At 40.4% G+C, this 20391-nt stretch overlaps 1 protein-coding gene across 9 annotated transcripts in view; it reads right to left on the bottom strand.

Annotated features, from left to right (window-relative positions):
• Positions 1-20391, bottom strand: part of Cep112 (centrosomal protein 112) — a 350152-nt gene that overhangs the window by 16267 nt on the left and 313494 nt on the right. The window lies entirely within an intron of this gene.

Here is a 20391-nt window from a genome sequence, read left to right as displayed (position 1 = left end):
TGGAATGACCTAGAGAGAATGAGGCATTCCTAGTGCAAAGGGTCACTTATAAGATGGCCATACAATAGAAGAGGACAATGACTGACTTGCAGAGTAGAAGTGAGAAGGGTAAAAGGAGGATTTATACTTGAAGCCATATGCCTAGAGGGAGGGTAATGGGTAGAAGGAGTGGACCTGGGGTGGGTAGGAGAGAAGGTATGATTTTGACTTGGATTTACTTAGTGTGAGGCACCAGGGAGACATCCCTGAGGAACTCCAGGAGTAGAGTTCAGGAGGAAAGCCAAGAATGGAGACCCCAAAACCAGCCAAAAGAGTTGAGGGACATGCGGTGTGAAGGGGGAAGAAGAAAATGAAATTTCCCTTAAGTCATCACTCAATCCAAAAGGCACTTCCACCTTTTGCATGAAAAAGTGGAAAGAGGGAAAGATCAGGAATGGCCAGAGAGGAAGATGAACTCAAGAGAATGGGGTGCCATGGGTCCCCCAGGGAAAGGAAGCAGGTGAGAGAGGGCTGCTGCAGAGAGGCCAAGGGAAATAAGCAAGAAGATCAGTCTCTACCATTTCCCTTGAACACTGTTGCCATAGAGAAAATGGAACAACCCTGAGAGTTTATTAGTCATAGGAGAATTTGGTGAGTGAACATCATCATATATTAAGGGAATTTAACACAGAATTATTTTCTTGACAAAACTTAAAAGCAAAACTTAAAATGTCATTCAAAATATTTGATTTAGTCAGAGATTTCTGACTTGGTTTGAAGGCTTTTTTTTTTTTTTTTTCAAAAGAGGCAAGCTACGACTGCTCTTTCCTTTCTGAGCATTTAAACTCTTGACAATTATAAATAAGTTAAACCTCTCCCTCAAAGTACCAATTATCTACTTAGGTTTGAGAAGGCAGGTCTTTCCAGACATGGCATCCTATACAAAACACAAAACAGGAAGACAAAGGTGGCCATTGTCTTACTGATGCACCCAGGATTTACTTAGGCAGCTCCAATTAACACTAACAAGGATTTTGTGTGTGAATCCCCTTACCTCCCTACTGATGGGAACTGAGACCCCACAATCTAACAGCAAAAAACTTCAAAACACTATTATAGTCACTGACTAAATTCATGACATATGTATGCATATATATATATATATATATATATATATATATATATAGGAAAGAAAAGAGATTTTTAATTAGTGTATATTAATTGTACAGAGGAATTTCATTATGGTATTTCCATATATGCACATAATATACTTTGATCAAATTCACTCTATTACTTTTTCTTATCCTCCTGCACTCCTTTTATTAAACAATTTTTTTTGGTGCTACTGGTTTTTGTTGTTGTTTGTTTCAATTTTTGGTGCCTGTTCTGGCGCTTGAAGTCAGGGCCTGAGTACTGTCCCTGAGCTATTGGGCTCAAGGCTAGTGATCTACTTCTAGAGCCACAGCTCCACTTCTGGCTTTTTGGTGGTTAACTGGAGATGAGTCCCATAAACTTTCCTGCACAGGCTGGCTTCAAACCTTGATCTTTAGATCTCAGCCTCCTGAGTAGCTAGGATTACAGGTGTGACCCACTAGCAGGCATGAATACCTCCAGCATTTTTTGAGCTGGTTATTTATTTTTTTTTGTCTGTCATGGAGCTTGAACTTGGCCTGGGTGCTGCCCCTCAGCTCTTCAGCTCAAGGTGAGCGCTCTATCACTTGAGCCACAGCGCCACTTCCGGTTTTCTGGTGGTTTATTGGAGATAAGAGTCTCATGGACTTTACTGCCCATGCTGGCTTTGGACCGTGATTCTCAGATCTCAGCCTCTTGAATAGTTAGGATTACAGGCATGAGCCACCAGTGCCAGGCAGAAAAGAGATTTTTATTGAATCAAAAGTTAAGCTGTCTACCATTATCAAAAGACTTCAATTTAGGCTTATTCTTTTTGCATGTGATATAAAAAGGGAGGGGCTGTTAATAGGTAACTGACATGTAAAAGGCTGATGAATAAAAATAGGGATTTTTTTTGGAAGATGGAGGAGAGAGAGAAGGTATTGCTTAATAGAGCAAGAGTGAAGTGTGGAGATGACTAGGGCATGCTTAGGGATGGTCCCGTGGTTGGGTGTGGGTGGAGGTCATGGGTGGGTGAGTGGGGGTGATGCAGTTAGGATCTGTGGGTAATGCCAAGGCGTTCATACTATATTCTGAGACGGTGGAAGGACTGTGACTAATTTACCCTGATTTCCATTAAAGGAAGAGAAGCCTGATGTAGCTGTCCTGCTTCTAGCTTTTTCTTCTTCATCTCCACACAGTCATCTTATTTTTTTTGTTTTTGACATTGTAGATCTGACCATCCTGTTCTCCCCTCTCCCCTGTATTCCCATATAAAAAGCACTTTGACGGTTTCTTTTACCGGTAGATCAATGAGACATTTCCCTCCTTTGCACAGATCATGTAAGATCTGTCTCATAATGATTCTAGCCATGCTTTCCAGGGCTCTGTGCTCCAGTAACAACCTGGCATTTCCCCTCAAGTCTTAGACCATTTTGTGACTTGACCTTTTGCGTGTATTATATTGTGCCTCTTCTGGGCCTTTCCTTCCTCCAAAGTACCTGGAGAATTACCTGCCTGCTCATGGGTGTGCTCTCTAGTACACCTTTCCCAGGCTTCTTGGCAAGGAAGTCCCTCCCTGCACTCAGATGCAGTGCTCTGCTCACTGAATGGTCACTCTTTTCATGAAGAAGGGTGTTGACATTTACTGAGTCTTCCTGAGGCACCTTGCTGTACTCTTCTGTGTGTGTTTCACTGCGTCTTCCCAACCATGGCACTTTTTATAGCTATCAACCTAAGAAGAAATAGGCTTGGAGAAGTTACTGTCTTATTCATAGTCACTCAGCTATGGAGTGCTTAAGTACAACCTGTATCTAGGTCTTCCTTATCCTAAGGCCTCTGTTTTTACTTCATTACCACATAATTTTATAATTATTGATTTGCATACTGCTTTTGTCTATTAGACTGTGGGGTCCCTGGAGGTAAGTTCTCTTTAACTGGAGATGGATGCTATTTAAGAAGTAAATAAGATTAAATCATTATTTCTTTGAAGTTGGACAGTATTATCTGGATTGTTTTTGCCCAGGTATAAGCATTTTTGCCTTTTAAGGGCTGTGCAGGAGGCAAATCAAACCCAGCCATGCAAATCTGGCTTCTTTAACCACTGCTGTAGGTGAGATGGAACTTCTTTTGAAAGAGGTTGAAGTCTACTTAGAATCATATGAAAGTACAGTTTCCATTAGAAAGCAGTTTCAGGCAAGTATCTTTTAAAAAAGGAAGTGTAAACTGGGTGCTGGTGGCTCACACCTGCAATCCAAGCTACTCAGGAGGCTGAGATCTGAGGATTGTGTTTGGAAGCCAGCCCGGGCAGGAAACCCTCTCTTACCTCCAATAAACTACTGGAAGTAGTGCAGTACCTTGAGCAAAAGAAGCTCAGAGACAGCGCCCATGCCCAACTGTATTTTGAGACAATGGACACAGGACCAGCAAAAACAAAAGGGTGGGGGGTAGTGTATGTCCTGACTTAGACAAAACCAAGGTAGCCTTTCTAACTATACTGGGAAGGGTGATAGTTCTGTTAAGACTGAGCAAGAGGCTTCATCTTCTAGTTCATGGTCTAATCTTTTTTTATTATTATTTTCACTAGTGTGCTCTTTTAGGAATGTCTCGGTGCATTCTTTATAAAACTGTTGCCCAGATCTTTTTTTAAAAAACACATCAAACCAACAAAGGTCAAATAAAGAGCAGGCAGATTTTGTTCTTTCAGTTGAAGGCATTTCTTTAATATTAAAAATGTACTGAAACTTAGAAACATATTCTAATGATGTCTGAAAAGAATTCATGCTACAGAGTAAAAAGGCAAAGAAAAAAGCTCTCCACCATCACTGGGGCTGAGGGGCCAAGGGATCCTCATGGGAACAGCTTTTTACTTAACTTCAATGGCAGAGGAAATTCACTATTTAAAAGCTGAAAAAAAATGTCTTAAACACTGTCATTTTTCATGTTTATTGACCCATATGGTAAAGTATATTATGGCGAAAATTTTTAACTATCTCACTTTTAAGTGAAAACAAGAAGGATGTCTTTTCTTATTCAGTTAGGCCTTCAGGTTTGTTTTTATTTAATTCCAGTCATCACAGGCTGCTATCAGGAGAGTTTTTCTGTGTAGCTAGAATGCTCCAATCGGCAACTTTAGATATCATGCCAATTTCATTTCTTTTCTTTATGTTGCTCATGTATTTAAAACCAAAGGTAGAAGCAGAAAAAGGCTAAGATCTGGGGGAGAAAATACTATTTCATCTTGCATTAACTTTTTCTCCAGCTTTGAGAAGATCTTTTTTTCCTCTTTGCTTTTGATGAAATAAATTAATCTTCCTCCTGGCCTTAGGAAGAATATAGAAACCAAGATAGGTCAACCCAAGCCCCTGTATTAAAAAGTGGTTTATGTGATCGGTCATGTCCAGTAATCCCAGAAATGTGAGTTGTAATGTGAACTTGGGTAAACTGTACTTTAAACGTCCCTTAAGGCAAAGTAAATGTTTGAAGAAATGGGAACTTTCAGAAGACTTGTATCAGATTCTTAATTTAGCCTACAAATGATATAGCTTGTCTTAGTTTGGGGGGTCACATATGGTAGCTGGAAGAAGTATGGGAAAGAAGCAAGGGTGGCTACTGTGAGTGGACAAAGATCAGGTGTGGGGTAGGGCATAGTGGCTGGTCTCTGGAGGCTTGCAACCACACCTCTGGGCTTTGGAGAGCCCTCTGCTTCTTAATTTATTCAAAGCCGGAGGGATGGTAGAGATTGGTGGGTAGTCAGCTGAAGCTGCCCCAAGGAGGCTATCCCAGATGGACATAGAACAGGACACCTGTATTTCACGTTCTGATCCATGCTGAACGCCTGGGTTGACTAGAGCTAGGATGGCCAGAGCACAAAGGGAGAATAAGATCCTATCTTTAAGAAATTCAGTTTCACTATAAAAGAAAATTAGCGTACAAAGCTTATATAGCCAGCTATGAAGAAATGGTACAAATATAATGGAAAGTTGTTGGAACGAAAGTCTTTGTGCCTGGAATTGTGTGGAGGGTCTGTGGGGAGAGTTGAGTCTTGAGTTGTGCTCTTGAAGATGAGTAGCAAGTTGGATGGTAAAAAAAAGTCTGCGTGGGGACTGGGAAGGTGGCTCAGTGGTAGAGTGCTTGGCTTGCATGCATGAGGCCCTGAGTTCGATTCCCCAGCACCACATAAGTAAAAAGAAAAAAAACCTGGAAGTGGCGCTGTGGCTCAAGTGGTAGAGTCCTAGCCCTGAGCTGAAGAGCTGAGGGACAGCGCCCAGGCCCAGAGTTCAGGCCCCACAACCGGACCCCCCCAAAAAAAAAAGTCTGCGTGAAAGAGACAGTGTGTTACAAGGCACAAATGAGTAGGAAATCTGAGAGTCCACTTAGCTGAAGGCTTGACTGTAGATACCAGAAGATGCATAGAAATAATACACCCAATGAATCCAGATTGAAGGGAACCTTGAAAGTCTGGCAGTCAGATGAGTGAGTGGGAGCTAATCACCTGGGGAGGGGAACAACGTGATAAGTACTATTTAGGAAGAATACTCAAGAGGGAGAGGCATTTCATCCAAATCCAAGGTGCTTAGGATTCAGAGATGGCAGTGGGGAAAAGGAACAGATGAAGAGAACTAAAGGGATATTTTGGAAGGAGAAGTAACACATCTTGGTGATGCAATGCTTATAAAGTCCAAGCCTATGAGTTTCGAGCAGAGGCAAGGACCTGACCCTGGCAAGGACTTAGTATCCCCACTGATCCATCTCTAAGCCTTTGGCTTCTTGGTTCCAAACTATTTTCACTGGCATATGTTACTATAACAATGTGTCATAAACTGGGGCAAATTAAATGATACGAAGAAGTATTTTTCACTGTTCTGTGGCACCTGGAAAGTCCTAGATAAGTGAGAGCCTGGTGGATTTTGGTGAGGGCTCTCCTAATGTGCAGATGGCTGCCTTCTTGTATCTTTATGTGTCAGAGAGCACAATTTCTCTTATGTCACCTCGTGTAAAGGCGCTATCTCCTCATAAAGCCTCCCCCTCCCCCAGTCTAATCACCACTAAACACAATCACACTGGAAGTGTGGAATTAAACACACACACACACACACACACACACACACACACACACACATATATGTATTTTAAATGATGTACTTTCAGCCCACAGTACCATTTTGATTTTGATCTTTTCTGTTTCTGTGCTAGACAGCCTGGCTGTACTGTTTTGCTGGCATTTCTTCAGTGCCAAGACGATACAGGTGAGGATGAAAGTACACAGCAGCCTCAGTCCTGCTGCTGGAGACCACGGGCTCTCCTTACAACTGCAGACCTGGTGTCTAGCTGCCTCAGAATCCCTGATGTCTGGCTTCTTGAATCTAGGTCCTGTGAATGAACTCCCCTACCTACTGCTCCAAGTCCCTGTTAGCATTAGAGTTCAATGCCAGCAAATTATGATCTTACAACTTCTGTAGATCTTTCTCTTTTCTGATGACTTAAACCTGGAAACATAAGCCCAGCAACTGACAGCAGTCATCTGGCAACTTCGAGGGGTAACTTACAAAGGAGCCAAAAAGGAGAAAGCAAAGTTAAGGAATGGAGTTTTTTTTAGGTGTCCCATAAAGCCAATATTAATTCTCAGATACATGAACCAGAAAGCTCTTCTTATTGTTTAAAGCAATTTGAGATTCAACAGTAGTGTCCAAGGGGCTTAGACAAGTCAGTTTAATGTTGTCATATCCTACTGGCTGGAATGTATTGCTGTGTTTGATATGTGCCTAGATCCTGAAGGCCACTTCCACATCTTCCAATGCCTATTAATTACTCATTTGTATTGAAACTCTGGTCACTAAATGCCCTCTAGATTCCCAAAAGGTCTCTTGTGACTTTTACCTAGACTTCATATTTATTGGGTCTTTTGAGGGCAACCCCAAAACAGCTACCTGGTGCTTCATCCAGAGGCTCATTGTTTGCTGTCGTAGAAAATCAACAACAATATACACAGTGTTTTGGTATAGCCAACTACAAGATCGTGCTCAGTGGACTTTCTTCATTGCCAGTGAAAATGTTTCTGGCATGTAAACGACCGTCTTATGGAAACCTGCATATTTGACAAGCCATTTTGGCTACTGATCTGCTGCCCATGGCTGACCCTAGTATAATTTAGGGCCCAATATCCTCTGTGGTTGGCAAAGCTCTCGGCAATACTTAGGGAACACACAGAAAATAACTTACACAAAGATGAGGGGCTTAGTTATTTGTTGCATCTTAATTGATGCAAGCTATCAGAATAATAATGACAAGGAACAAGTACAAATCAGTAAGGCAACGGGAGTGTTTAAAGGACAGAGCTTCTTTAATCTCCTAAAAACAAAACCAAATTGCTTTGCAAAAGAAATTACAATAGTTAGCTTTTGTTTTTCCTAAAAAGCACTAATAAGCTCAATTTATAATTAAGGTTAAAGAGTACTTCACTTTTGAGCTATCCTAACTCAGTCCACCTTCTTTTTGAAGTAGGATGCTTTGGCAAGGCAGACCCAAGGTACTCTAGCTTCTTTGTACTTTTCTCCATTAGTCTAGATTTTATATGAATGATAAACTATGGCTAATTCTTCTGCTTGGATCCTTTAGGATATTATTTAAACACTAGTATCTGGCATAGGGAAATTTAATGTTTTGTATTTCCCATTCCTGGAAAGACACAGAGAGTAGGGGGAGAAGGACCATGCTGCTGGCCCTTGGGGCGTGGTGCTGGTGGGGCTGGCTCCTTGGGTATAAAGTACACCACAGTGCTCCCTTTTATAAAGGGAGGGATTAGTGCCACCTTCTTTGTGGCAATGTCATGACCTCTATAATGCTTCTTAAACTGAGTACAATGAGGGACCCACCAAGCCTTAACACATGATTTAAATCCCATCTGACAGCACTTAAATCCACAAGTCCAGAAGGCTAATGGTTGAACAAGCTTGGGAAAAATGTCCAGCCAAGATAGAAGCCTGATGAAATACAGAGTCACAACTTCAGGGCAGTGTGATAGGGGAATAAGACATTTTCTAGGCTAGTATCTGTTAAAAGATGGTTGTAAATTGTGAGCCTTCCATAAATATTAGAAAGTGTTTCATATATATTTTGCTTGATCTTCCATAACTTATTATATTAAGAATATGCTCTTACAAATACACACCAACATATACATGCCTGTTGAGAGGAGTCTCAGAGGGGCTATATGTTAGCAGCAACATTCTTGTAGGGTAGTTATTTTAAATTTTAAATTTCTCACATTTACTCAGATAAAAATGGAAATGTGATTAAAATCTATGTTTGTTCATGGAGGATAAGCTTTGCATGCTATTCATAGGGAGACTCCCCCCGTTTTCATAGGGGGACTCCCCCGTTTTAACAAACTAAAAGTTGATGAAAGGGCTGCTTTAAAAAAAAGATTTTTTAACGTGTAAACAATTCATACACTGGAAATATTTATGCCTTGTTCACTGACTAATCCCCAGAGCCCTTCAGGTATGCTGAGTTGTTTAATATACATGTGAAGCCTTTGGTGCTAAGTCAGGAACTTTCTACCCACATCTAAGAGACCTTATTACCCCAATGACTTGTACTTCAGCATTTTTCTTTTCATAACTCAGATCCCCCACCTGGAAAATCCTCTGTTTGTAGTTTAACACTAAAAGCTGTACAATTCATAACCACAGGGACAGAGAAGGCAGAGAACACGCCAAGACTAGGGATGACTTTTGGGAAGCAACACTTCTGGATTACACTATCTGAGGGGATTAGGGTGCTGACAAGAACCCCAACTTAGGTAAACTTTCCCTTCTTTCCTGGGGTGAAGTACAGAGTCTCCTTTTGTCTCTATTTCAGCTAAAATGTGGGAAGTTTTTATTCTTTCAACTCAGCAATACTGGTAAGAGCTAGTGCCACTGTTTTAGATTTCCACAGGCTCTCTCTGACTGCCAGGCCAGCACTACAAACACCCACAAATGACTTTTCTCTGGTATGTCTGGTCTTCTTGGTCCTTTTTTCTTTGTCACACTTGCAGAATCCTGCCTTCCTCTCCAGCCTGCTTTACTACTCAGCATTCTCAAGCCTCTCTCTCCTTTCTCCTAGCAAACTCTCTTTTGGGCAAAATTTCTGATGTGTGATCATTTCACACTAGGAAGTTCCTGGTTCTGATCCCTGATGCCTCATATTCTATCCCTATAACTTTTCGGCTTTTGGAACAGGCAGGGGAAACATTTTTTGGGGAAGAGGTGCTTTTACAGAGCCCCTTCCACTAGGCTATGAGTTCCTTTAGGAGAAATCTTTTCCATTCTTCTTAAGAACAGGGCTACTGGTGCCCAGCACAAAGCAGGTGCTCACTAAATGTTCGTTGAATGAATAAGTGCCTTCTCCTATTACAATTACTAGCTTCTCCTTTCAGTGAGGCACTGAGTCTATGAGGTTACTGATGCTTAAGAAAGTCTAAAACTTCAGGACTGGGAAGGTGGCTCAGTGGTAGAGCTCTTGCCTTGCATGCCTGAGGCCCTGGGTTCAATTCCCCAGTACCACATAAGCAAAAAGAAAAAAGCCAGAAGTGGTGCTGGGCTCAAGTGGTAGAGCACTAGCCTTGAGCTGAAGGGCTGAGGGCCAGTGCCCAGGCCCAGAGTTCAGGTCCCATGACTGGACCCCCAAAAAAAAGAAAGTCTAAAACTTCATGTTGTTTTTAAAATATACTCTAATGGTTGCATAGCTATCATAGAGGTAGGATTTTCTAACAGACTCACTATTTTAACTTACTATTGGGTAGTTACTTTCTGTGTATAAGTATATATTTTGCAACAGTGTAATTCTAAACCATAATTGACATTCTAAAGAGATTTTCTACTATTTGGGGCAATATTTGTGTCAATATCTCCTTTCTTCTTTTTACTTCCTTCTCCTTCCTCCTCTCCTCCTCCTTTTTGCTGGAGTTTGAACTCAATGTCTTCTAATTTTGCTTGGCTTTTTTAACTCATGAATTTCAGTCATTTAAAAGTTTAGTGGAAATGAAGCTTAGAATTAGAAATCAACTCAGGGTCCAAAAGCTCCTGGAAGGTGGCCTGCACGTGCCCACTGGTGGAGTGACAGGGTCCCACTTCACGTGGGAACGTTCACCCACACCAGCAGTGTGCTGTGGGGGCAGCAAGAGGGTGTTGAGATTAAGCTCCATGTAAATGTCTGGAAGAGCAACTCAAGTCCTGCCCTTCAGAGAAACAGCCTACTGTTATAAAGATTAAGAAGATTAAAGATTACGATCTAATATGCAAAAAATCTCAACATATAAAGAAAGATCTACTGCTATTTCTAAAAGGCAATGCATTTCTCAGACATCTTCTGGGTTGTTTGGCCAAGGAGAGGTGGGTGAAACACACAACAGGCAGCTACTAAGAGGGAAATACTAAGAGCAGGTAGCACTAGGAAAAACTTGAGTCAGAGAGTAGGGAGCTGAAGGTCGGCCTGCGAGTGACGCTGCAAAGAAGAGGCCCCTGACTCTACAGAGCCAGAGCTCCAAAGGGCAAATGGAGGAAATGTGACTGGGCAACAGGAGGCCAAGAAGTCACTTTTGAAAGGAAAAGTCAGAAGGAGGGATGCTTCTATCTCACATGCACATGAGCATGCCTAGGCTCTCTGTGTCTGTCTAGTTGATACAATCTCCCTGGGCTTGCTGCAGATAAACTATTCATCTTCTATAGGGTGAAAGCAGACTATGAGGCAAATGTATTTGTTATAAAAGAAAGACAGAAAGAAAGGAAGAAAGAGAGAAAGGAAGGGAAAAAGAAAGAAAGAAAAGGAAAAAAGGAGAGAAAGGAAGAAAGGGAGAGAAAGAGAGAAGGAAGGAAGGAAAGAAGGAAGGAAAAGAAGAAATCTGTAACTTGTTGCTGTTGGCACTGACAAGCTTCTTCATAGGCCCTTTCTGGCAGGAAGAAGAGCCAGATGTCAGGCTTGGGAGCTTGTTCTTGTTCTTAGAGAAGCAATAGCAAGGATCCAAAGGGTGGTCGTCCAGGCTTGGTATGCCTAGTGGGACCCAAGCAGCAATTTTGGTTTCAGATTTCTTTGTGGAGCAGGGTGGGGGTGAGGCGTCTCATGGCTTGAACTTAGGGACTTGTACTTTCAGCTTTCTTGTTCACAGCTGACCCTTTACCACTTGAGCCATGCCTCTAGATCTGCCTTTGGCTGGTTAATTAGAATGGAGTCTTGTGTGCTTTGTTCAGCTTGTTTCAAATGATAATGCTCTCTCCTGAGTAGCTAAGGTCACAGCAATGAGCCACCAACACCTTGCCACCTTCAGATTTTATTTCAAATAAATACCCCTGCAGAATAAATAGGGGAAAAATCAGAAAACTAGGCTAAATACTCCCAAATGGTAACATCCATCATATAAGATTTTGAGGTTCTGTGTGACTTGATAGGCAGAGGAAGGTAAATGAGATGGTAAGTTGGACTATGTCAAGTAACTGAAGGACAGCCTAGAGTGAACTCTGTAAGCACGTGACCTTTCAATATTCATTTACCAGGTATTTGCTGAGCACCTGCTATATATCCTGGATGTGCAATGATGAACAACAAAAACTTCCTTCCTTCCTTCCTTCCTTCCTTCCCTTTCTTTCTTCTTTCTCTCTTTCTTTTCTCTCTCTCTTTTCTTTCTTCTTTCTTTTCTTTCTTTTCTTTCTTTCTTTCTTTCCTTTCTTTCTTTCTTTCTTTCTCTCTCCCTCCCTTCCTCCTTCCTTCCCTCTTTCTCTTCCTCTCTCTTTTATTTTTCTCCTTTTTTCTTTCTTTTCAAGACCTAAACAATATCCTCTGACCTCCCACATCTTCTCATCTCTTTGGAACAGATCTGAGTGTAAATGTGTTAAACTATTTTCCTTTATCCCAATTATAGAACCTCCTAGAGGACAACCAAGTTTTCTCTCTATAAACAGAGCTGAGTAAGCCTTAGGTTGCCTGACTGAAAAGAGCTCTACTCTTAAAAAAAATCTGAGCAGTGCCAAGTATGTTTTAACCTCTCATTTCTATTTTTTTCATTGAGCTATCCTTTCCATTCAAACATTTAGAATTATCCCTTTTCCTATTAGAACTATGCTTTTACATCTTATTTTAAGCAAAGAAACCCAACTTGTTGTCTACAAGGAAAATCAATTCAAATGTTCCTTTAACTTTCAAATTGTTTTATATTTTTAAAAACCGATCTCTTTTTCCTTATGTCTAGTTTAACCAATTAATGTTTGGATCTGTAAAATACTTACTCTCTGTCACGTGCTTGCCAATAATCAATTTGAATTGCTTGGACCCCAAAATGGCTCTTTTTCACCAGGAAAAGATCTTAGCTGAGGAGCTACAAACAAATGGTTTCTTAGCTTGATACTCTTTTCTAGACATAAGGATGATAAGTCATCATCAAACATTTCTGTCAGCATGTTGACTCACCTACCTCTTTACCATCTCTGTTTTATCTCTTTTTACTTTCTCTTTCCAGCTGGTCACTCAGTCCTACAAATTCAGTGCCCCACAGCTGTCAGAAAAGTAAGTGCTGATAGGCTGCCACTGAGGGTGTATTCTTTTTAAGTGTCCTGGGGGACTTTACTTGATCACCTAGGTTAATGCTGGATGATGCATCCTGCTAATCAATTGAAATAGTGGTATAGAACACAACTTGGTTTTAAGGTTTTTTTTCTGCTTTAGTTTTTATAAGACCTTCCATAATTTACTGGTTTGGAGTAAATAATTTGAGGATTAAAAATAACTTTAAAAAAGACTATCTTTACTTTGTATGTCCCTCCCCCACGGTATAACCCATGCTTTCACTGTATTTGATGTTGGTATAATTTGTGGAGGGGAAGGGAAAAAACAAATCGTTTAACTAGGGATACAGGTGGACCCATTGCAACAGTGAGATGTACAAGTCGTTATGTTGAAAAACGAACTTTACAACTTTGGTGTGTGGGGGGGGGGGGAGGTTTAGGTGGGAGGGAGGGGATTATGGGAAAGGATGGGAAGGGGAAACAAAGAGGAGGCAACAATGCTTGATAAGAAATGTACTTGTTATCTTGCCCACATAATTGTAACTCCTCTGTATGGTATTCTCACAATTAAAAAAAAAAAGACTATCTTTAAAGCAAAAACTATCTTTAAAATTACAATTGAAGCTGGGTGCTGGTGGCTCATACCTGTAATCCTAGGTATTCCGGAGGCTGAGATCTGAGGATTACAGTTCAAAGCCAGCCCGGGCAGGTAAGTCTGTGAGACTCTTATCTACAATAAACCACCAGAAAAACTGCTAGTGGTGCTATGGCTCAAGCAGTAGAGCACTCGCTTTGACTGAAGAGCTGAGGGACAGCGCCCAGGTCCATAGTTCAAGCCCCACGACCAGCAGAAACAAAAAACAAAAAACAACAATTAAACCCAGAGAAGTAAAGCTATAGGATCACATAACTTCAATGCAGGGATATAAAATGGGGCCAGCCCTAGACAGGAACAGCCTGGCTTTGAACCTTCTTGCCCTGGGTCAATCCTAGGGCTTTGCTCTGGTCTTCATCACCCCCACTGTTCACTGCATGCTGCAGAGCCGCTTCAACAATGCAGAAAATGCTTTATGGAAAAACAGCTGCAGTGATGCAGTGGGTGCTCTGCTGACACTCGGATCTGATATGTCAGCAAAGCACAGGATTAGAAACAGCAGGCACACCAGGGGTCCCGCCTCCTCCCTCCTCCCCTGCACTACAAGCTCAGTGAAGTTAAAAACAAAGGGAATGGCAAGAAAGCCAGGATGAAAGGCAGAGCACATTCACCCCAGAAGAGTACTTTTAGTTTTCCTTAAAAAACGGTGTGATCATGGTTAGTGAGGAGTCTGGGGACAAGTGTTCGACTCGCTTTGCCACCAAAGTCTACTAGAGTAACTGATTTATAAGGAACATGATGAGATATGTACTGTAATAAAAATATATTGTCCCTGACATTGTAGTTTGAGTGTTTGTTTCAGAAAGCAGAGGCCGAGTAGTCAAACTCTCATTGAAAATAAGATGTGGCCAAAATTAAATGTGGCTCTATCCGTCATAACAACTCAAGTCTTAGGATAATGCATCATACCAGCTGTCCTGGAACAAATGTGTTTTGTTGGCATGGGAACAAAAGAATTGGTCTGAATTTTGTAAATAAACTGTGGTTATTAAAATTGCTTGAAACAAGCCAGAATAATAACCATTAGACATGAAAAGTCAATAAAAGTCTTTGAATTACATTTCTTTTGCAATTATTATTCCTGTTCTTATAATGTGCTCTGGGATAAAACATAGTTTTGAATTGTTAGTACTTTTAAATAGATTTTACTGCAGATGAGTTAGCCTACAGCATCCAAGACTGTGAAGTTTTAAAATCCATTATGGAAAATGGAAATTAAAGGCTTGGAAATCTGTATAAGACCAGTTCTTCCTTTTAACATTTGTCACGATTATTGCTTAAGTGATTTTCTGTCTCCACAACATCATCATCTTTTAGGCCGCCTATGAATCCGTGGGTTTGTTGGTTACCCTGGATGATACCAACGTGGTTTAAAGATGAGTAGTGCTAGCCAATGAAAACTCTAAAATTGATTTTGGCTCTTCTGACATCCATGAATTTGTCAACAGATTACTGGGCCTGGGGGGGGGGGGGTGAGGCAAACGAATATCCTGGGAAAACAAATGCTAGTAGTTGAAGATGGCAGAGAAGCTAAGGCACTTCCCAAGATGTCTACTGCTATCTGAATGATACTTATTCTAAGGTCCAAATTTCATCCTTAGAACTCAGGAACCTAGAGAGATGCAAAGAATGTTTAGTTTAACTGCAGAGAAAGCAAAGGACTTTTTTTTTTTTAAGTAGCCTTTCTACCTTGACCTTCTGAGGATATCTTACAAGAGAGACTTGGAAGAAAATCTGTCTGCTTTTAGAGGCAAGCAGAAAAGTAAGATGCACAGGAAGGGTACTGGCATCTTGCTTTCTCTCTTGGTCTATAAACCCTTTTGGTGATTCAATGTATGGGAATAGCTGGGGGTCACAGGAGAAGGCAGATGCAATATGTCACCTCATATGAAAGTGTTTGAAAGAATATCTGTAGTATTCATTTCCACAGAAGTCTAGACAAGAATGTGGCTAGAAAAAATGAGAATATGTTCATTCAGGAGGCCTAGTATCAAAGGTTTGTAATCATTAACCAAGTTCCATGGCTTTTGGAACTCTTCATCCTCCTCCATCTCTCTCAAACATGTGACTGTTGTTAATCTTCCCTCCTTCCCACTCCATCACATCATTTCCTCTCTCTCCCTCTTCTTCCTTCCTCCTTCTCTCCCCTTCTTCCTCCTTTCCTTTTTTCTCCCATTAATTCATTAAGCACAGAATGGGTCAGGCACTAGACTAATGATAAGACAAAAGCATACATATGACACAGTGCCTGTTCAGAGCACACCATCTACTGCGGAGTTTGATGGGAACCCTTCAATAGAGGGCCACAGAAAATGCTGCCAGAGCAGGGATGACCCCGGGATGGGGGAATGCGCAGGGCTTTGAGGAAGACAGGGTTGGGACAGCAAAAGCTTTATAGTACAACTGCTGGTAGATGCTTGAAAATGAGTCTTTACCTGAGGAGAATAATGTAGTGAGAAATTATCTTTCTTGTGTGTGTTTGTGTGTGTGTGTGTGTGTGCTCACATGTGTGTTGGTCCTGGAGCTTGAACTCAGGGCTTCATGCTTGACTTTTTATTTTCAACGCTAGTGCTCTACCACTTGCTTGAGCCATAGCTTCATTTCCGGCTTTGTGCTGGTTAATTGGAAATAAGAGTCTCACAGACTTCCCTGTCTTACCCAGACTAGCTTCAAATTACTGGATCCTCAGATCTCAGCCTCCTGAGTAGCTAGGATTATAGGGGTGAGCAATCAATGCCCTGCAGAAATTCTTTCTCTGGATTCTGTGGCATCAAATTCTCCTGGCTCTGTTCTTTCTTTCTTATTCATTCCTTTTAAAGTCTTCTTTGGATCCAGTCCTACTTTTCCCATTCCTTGAATTGGACCCACCCATTGTTCTCCTGGCTTCTCTTCCTTGTTGCCATCACCTACACACTAGGGTTCTATTGTAACTCCCATAAGATGATGCTCAGGCATTCACATTTCTAGGGCTCTTTCTGGAGTTTTTTTTTTTCTAAACTGAGATTTTCAACTCTACCACTCCAAATAAATGTCTTGCTTGCTAAGTATCTCAGATGCCACATGCAAGAAAGAATAGTATTGTGTTCACCTGACACCAGTTTATCAATTAAAACCTCAGTATTACTTTGACAGGTTCCTTTCTTTTTGCCCTTTTTCATCTCTATGTCCCTGTAACTTTTCCTTATTAGTCTTCATGTCTACTCCTCTTTTTATGCCTTTTGCTAACATTGGTTCAAGTCTTCCATACTTCCCTGTGATTAGAGATACAAATTTTAGTGCAATGACCTCTCACTGAGTCTCTTTTCAGCTCTTGCTCATCTTATTTATTGCTGATTAATTTCTGGATTACCGTAACTACGTTAACAGTGTCCAGTAAAAGAAAAATCTCCACTGATGACAACTTTCTGAAGAATGACTGAACTCTGCATTGCATCCAAGAATGGCCACCAACTGCCCTTAACATTCCACAGTGCTTAGTAAAGAGCAGATACTCAACAACAAAGCAATTTCCATTTCTTTTATGGATAGCATGAATGAAATTAATTTTCTGGTCCTGTTTTCCTCTCCCTGTTGCTACCCTCTGGCTGAGATATTAGTCATTATTCCCTGAACACACCTGAGCAGGGTCTCCTTCATTCTGTTCTCTGGCTGGAGTATCCTTTCTCCTGGATTATGTGCAGCTCAGAGATCTCTCCTCTACTATGAGTATCTATCACATACAATGAAGCGGTGTGTTGCCTAGTGTTTGAAGTATTTTTATATGCATAATCTCATTTTGATGTTCCCATCAATCCTGCGGGAAGGTAATGTTACTAACACTGTACTGATATTGTACCTGATATCCAGAGAGGTTAAAGAACTTGAGCACTTGGTCAACATGCATGATCAGCATTGACAATGGAGCAAATATTGAGTAAAAGAAGATTGATTTGCTGGTGAAATGCAAGTTACTTATTAGGAGGTCTATGAAGTATTGATTTTCTCCCTTCCCCACTAATTTATTTAAAATAAATAATCTGGGCAATTAAAGTGACCAAAGTAATCAAATGTGAAAAGTAAAAAAAATTCAACAATGTATCAATTGAGACCATGAGACTTATCAACTATTTTATTGTTATTGACCACTATGTATGGCAAATCAATATGAAAGCCATTCATAGCTAAACTTGCACATCACTAATTTGAAGCACTTTTGCACATTATATATATAAGATACATATTTATATGCTAATGCCATATTATGTTAGCTAGAATTTAACATGCTTAGTGACAAAAGTGAATTTCAGTTTTTCCCTATCTAATCTATATTAAATACATGTCCTGAGTCACAGGACATGTATTATACCTCACATGGTGTTTAACGTACAGAGAAATAGAATCCTGGGAGGGATCTGCGCACATGGCCCCTTGGGCCTGCCAATACAGTGCCGCATGTCAGGGCAGTCACATCCTTTCTAGGTGGCTGTTTCCTTGCACAATGAATGAAGTTTGCTCACAGCTCTGATCCTCCATCTTTTGCTGAAATGATGGATTTTTGCTCCAATCTTATCTAGAAGTAAAACTGATTAGCTCTGGGTATGTTTGGTGGATTAAAGGAAAGACAGTGTGTTTGTAAGACTAGCTTAGCAAACAGTGTTTTCTACATCTATTTCTCTTGAATCTGCACTAGTGTCAGTGCTTCGCTCGGGTCTGTGGATGGGTGCACTCTCTCTGGAGAGTCTGCTGATCTGCCTGTGGAGAAGCCAGAACTGCTGATGGCACCAAGGCAAGTGGTGGGCAGCGGGGATACCACCCATCAAGACCTGATGAGGAGCAGCCTTTTGTTTTTAATTAAAAACATAACTTTTTAAAATGCCTCATTCATTTTTTGTTTTTGTAGAATCAAAACACAGGAATTTTTCTTAAATGAAAACCAGAAGCAGTTTAAACTTTTTTTTTTTAAACAAGCAAGTTAAAAAAAGCAGCCTAGGAAATTATCCTTTGTAATTCTGCCAGTTTCAATTTTGATTCTTTATGCAACCAGTATCAGAATAATAATATTTGGTTGAAAAGAAAGGGAAGAAAATTCTAAGTTGCTGTTTTGCCTACATTTTGGTTGTTTGATTGGCTGATGTGGGGTGAGCTACTGTTCCTGAAGTTGCTTTCAAAGATGACAAAGAGAAGGTCACAATATAACAGTGTCAACATTTAGATATCTTAAGAAAGCAGACCCAAAAAATGGTTATTATAATACTCAATTTTTTTTTTACTATTTCTCCTAGTGTCACAAATTGAAAGGAGACATGGGTCAAATTTCGATAAAAGATTAAACTAAATATGGTGAATATTATGTATTAAGTGCCAATTACATGCTACTCAGTTTTGTTGAAACAACTAACTTTTTATTTTTATTTTTTTAAATAGCTACTCCCCAGGACCTCGTGGAAAAAAACACAGCATGTCAATGTTGCAAAGATTATGGGTATTTCCTGACATTTCTTTGGTAAACTACAGCCTAATAGAAGATATCAGGAATTAGTGTAAGAAATATTCTAAAAACGCTATTGTCACTACAAAGATGAAAGTAACTTTGATGATCAAAAAGAAGTCAATAAAAAAAGACTGAAAGTAGTTCCTGAATCCTTCCCTATTGTTCATTTGGGATTTCTTAATTTCCCAACTCTTAATATATTATGGAACTTTCTGTGTGAAGTTTTGCCATGAATTAAAGTGATGTCAACAAAGTTTTACCTTAAGTCATGTTTGACCACAAACTGGAGAGACCCCAGTCCTTCAGGGAGAACAGTTTCCTGCTTCTAAGAAGCTTTTCTTTTCTCCTTTTAGTTACAAGCTTCCTAGACAGAGGACTGGCATTCAGCTGACCTTCAGTGATAGCACAAGATCACGCTCCCATCTAAGTAGGTGTTTGCATCAGTGGCCAAATCTGCTGCTCTTGCTTTTGTCTCCATCTATGGAGGTCAATGGAATCTGCAAATCTAACAAGGCATTTTGAACAGTATAATTCTTTTCCTACCATCCTTAATAAGCTTACTTTCCATATCACTGAACTAGTTTTTTTTTCTTTCTTGTTTGTTTTTTAACTGGAAATGTAACTTCAAAACTGTCATTCTAGGAACAAAGGTTTGGACTTCAACTAAGTCTGATGCCCCTCTGCTCTACAAAGCTGTGTGGCCTTGGAGGTGTTATGCAATCAATCTCAGTTTTAATCTATAAAATGGGAATAACAATACAGAGTTTGTCATTATTGTAAAGACTAAATAAGCTAGGCTCTGGTGGCTCACAACTATAATCCTAGTTACTCAGGAGGCTGAGATCTGAGGATCATAGTTTGAAGCCAGCCCTGACAGGAAAGTCTATGAGACTCTTATCCCCAATTAACCACTGGCAACTTGGAAGCGGTGCTGTGGCTCAAAGTGGTAGAGCACTAGCCTTCAGAAAAAGAGCTCAGGGACAGTGGCCAGGTCTTAAGTTCAAGCCCCACATCTGACCAAAAAAATAACATGTAATGTTACCCTTTTTTTTGGTTTATAATGAGGTTCTCTTTATCTGCAATGTTTCTTGTACAATATCTGTTGCTTTGTAGCAACTTTGACAAAGTGTAGTTTTTAATTAGTTTTTTCACTGTAGTCTTTCTATGTTGTTACCTTATTATTAATGTATGGTATAGACATATCATATGCACATACATAGGTGTTTATATGTGTATTTGAACAATACTGAGAGAAATTATTTGTAAACTGCATAGTTCAGCAATCATTAACACTCATCACCTATCAGGTACTTACTTTGGCCACCCTGTGTAATTCCCTACCATGAGATTCTATTTGTAAACATCTCCATAGATGAAACAAAAGCTTCCCTATTGGCCATACTTTTCAGTGTTTAACTTTTCCTCCAAGGCAAAATGGCCTAGTCTATTATTCTTGTCCCAAGTTTTACTGAGATAGACAAGGCAGAGATGTCTGGCAACCCCTAGGGTGGGTTTGTACATACTGGCTCAGGGGCACTGATGAGGTAAGCAATGCCAACACCAATGGCTGAGGACAATGTGAGCCTTGTGATAGGTTTCATTCAGACTCAGGATTCTGTTGATACTGCTTTTTTTTT

Source organism: Dipodomys merriami, unplaced genomic scaffold (genome assembly GCF_024711535.1).
Source record: "Dipodomys merriami isolate MVZ:Mamm:240054 unplaced genomic scaffold, mDipMer1.0.p SCAF_42, whole genome shotgun sequence".
NCBI lineage: Eukaryota > Metazoa > Chordata > Mammalia > Rodentia > Heteromyidae > Dipodomys > Dipodomys merriami.
Note: the sequence above shows the minus strand (reverse complement) of the source record. Positions and strands in the feature narration are given on the sequence as shown.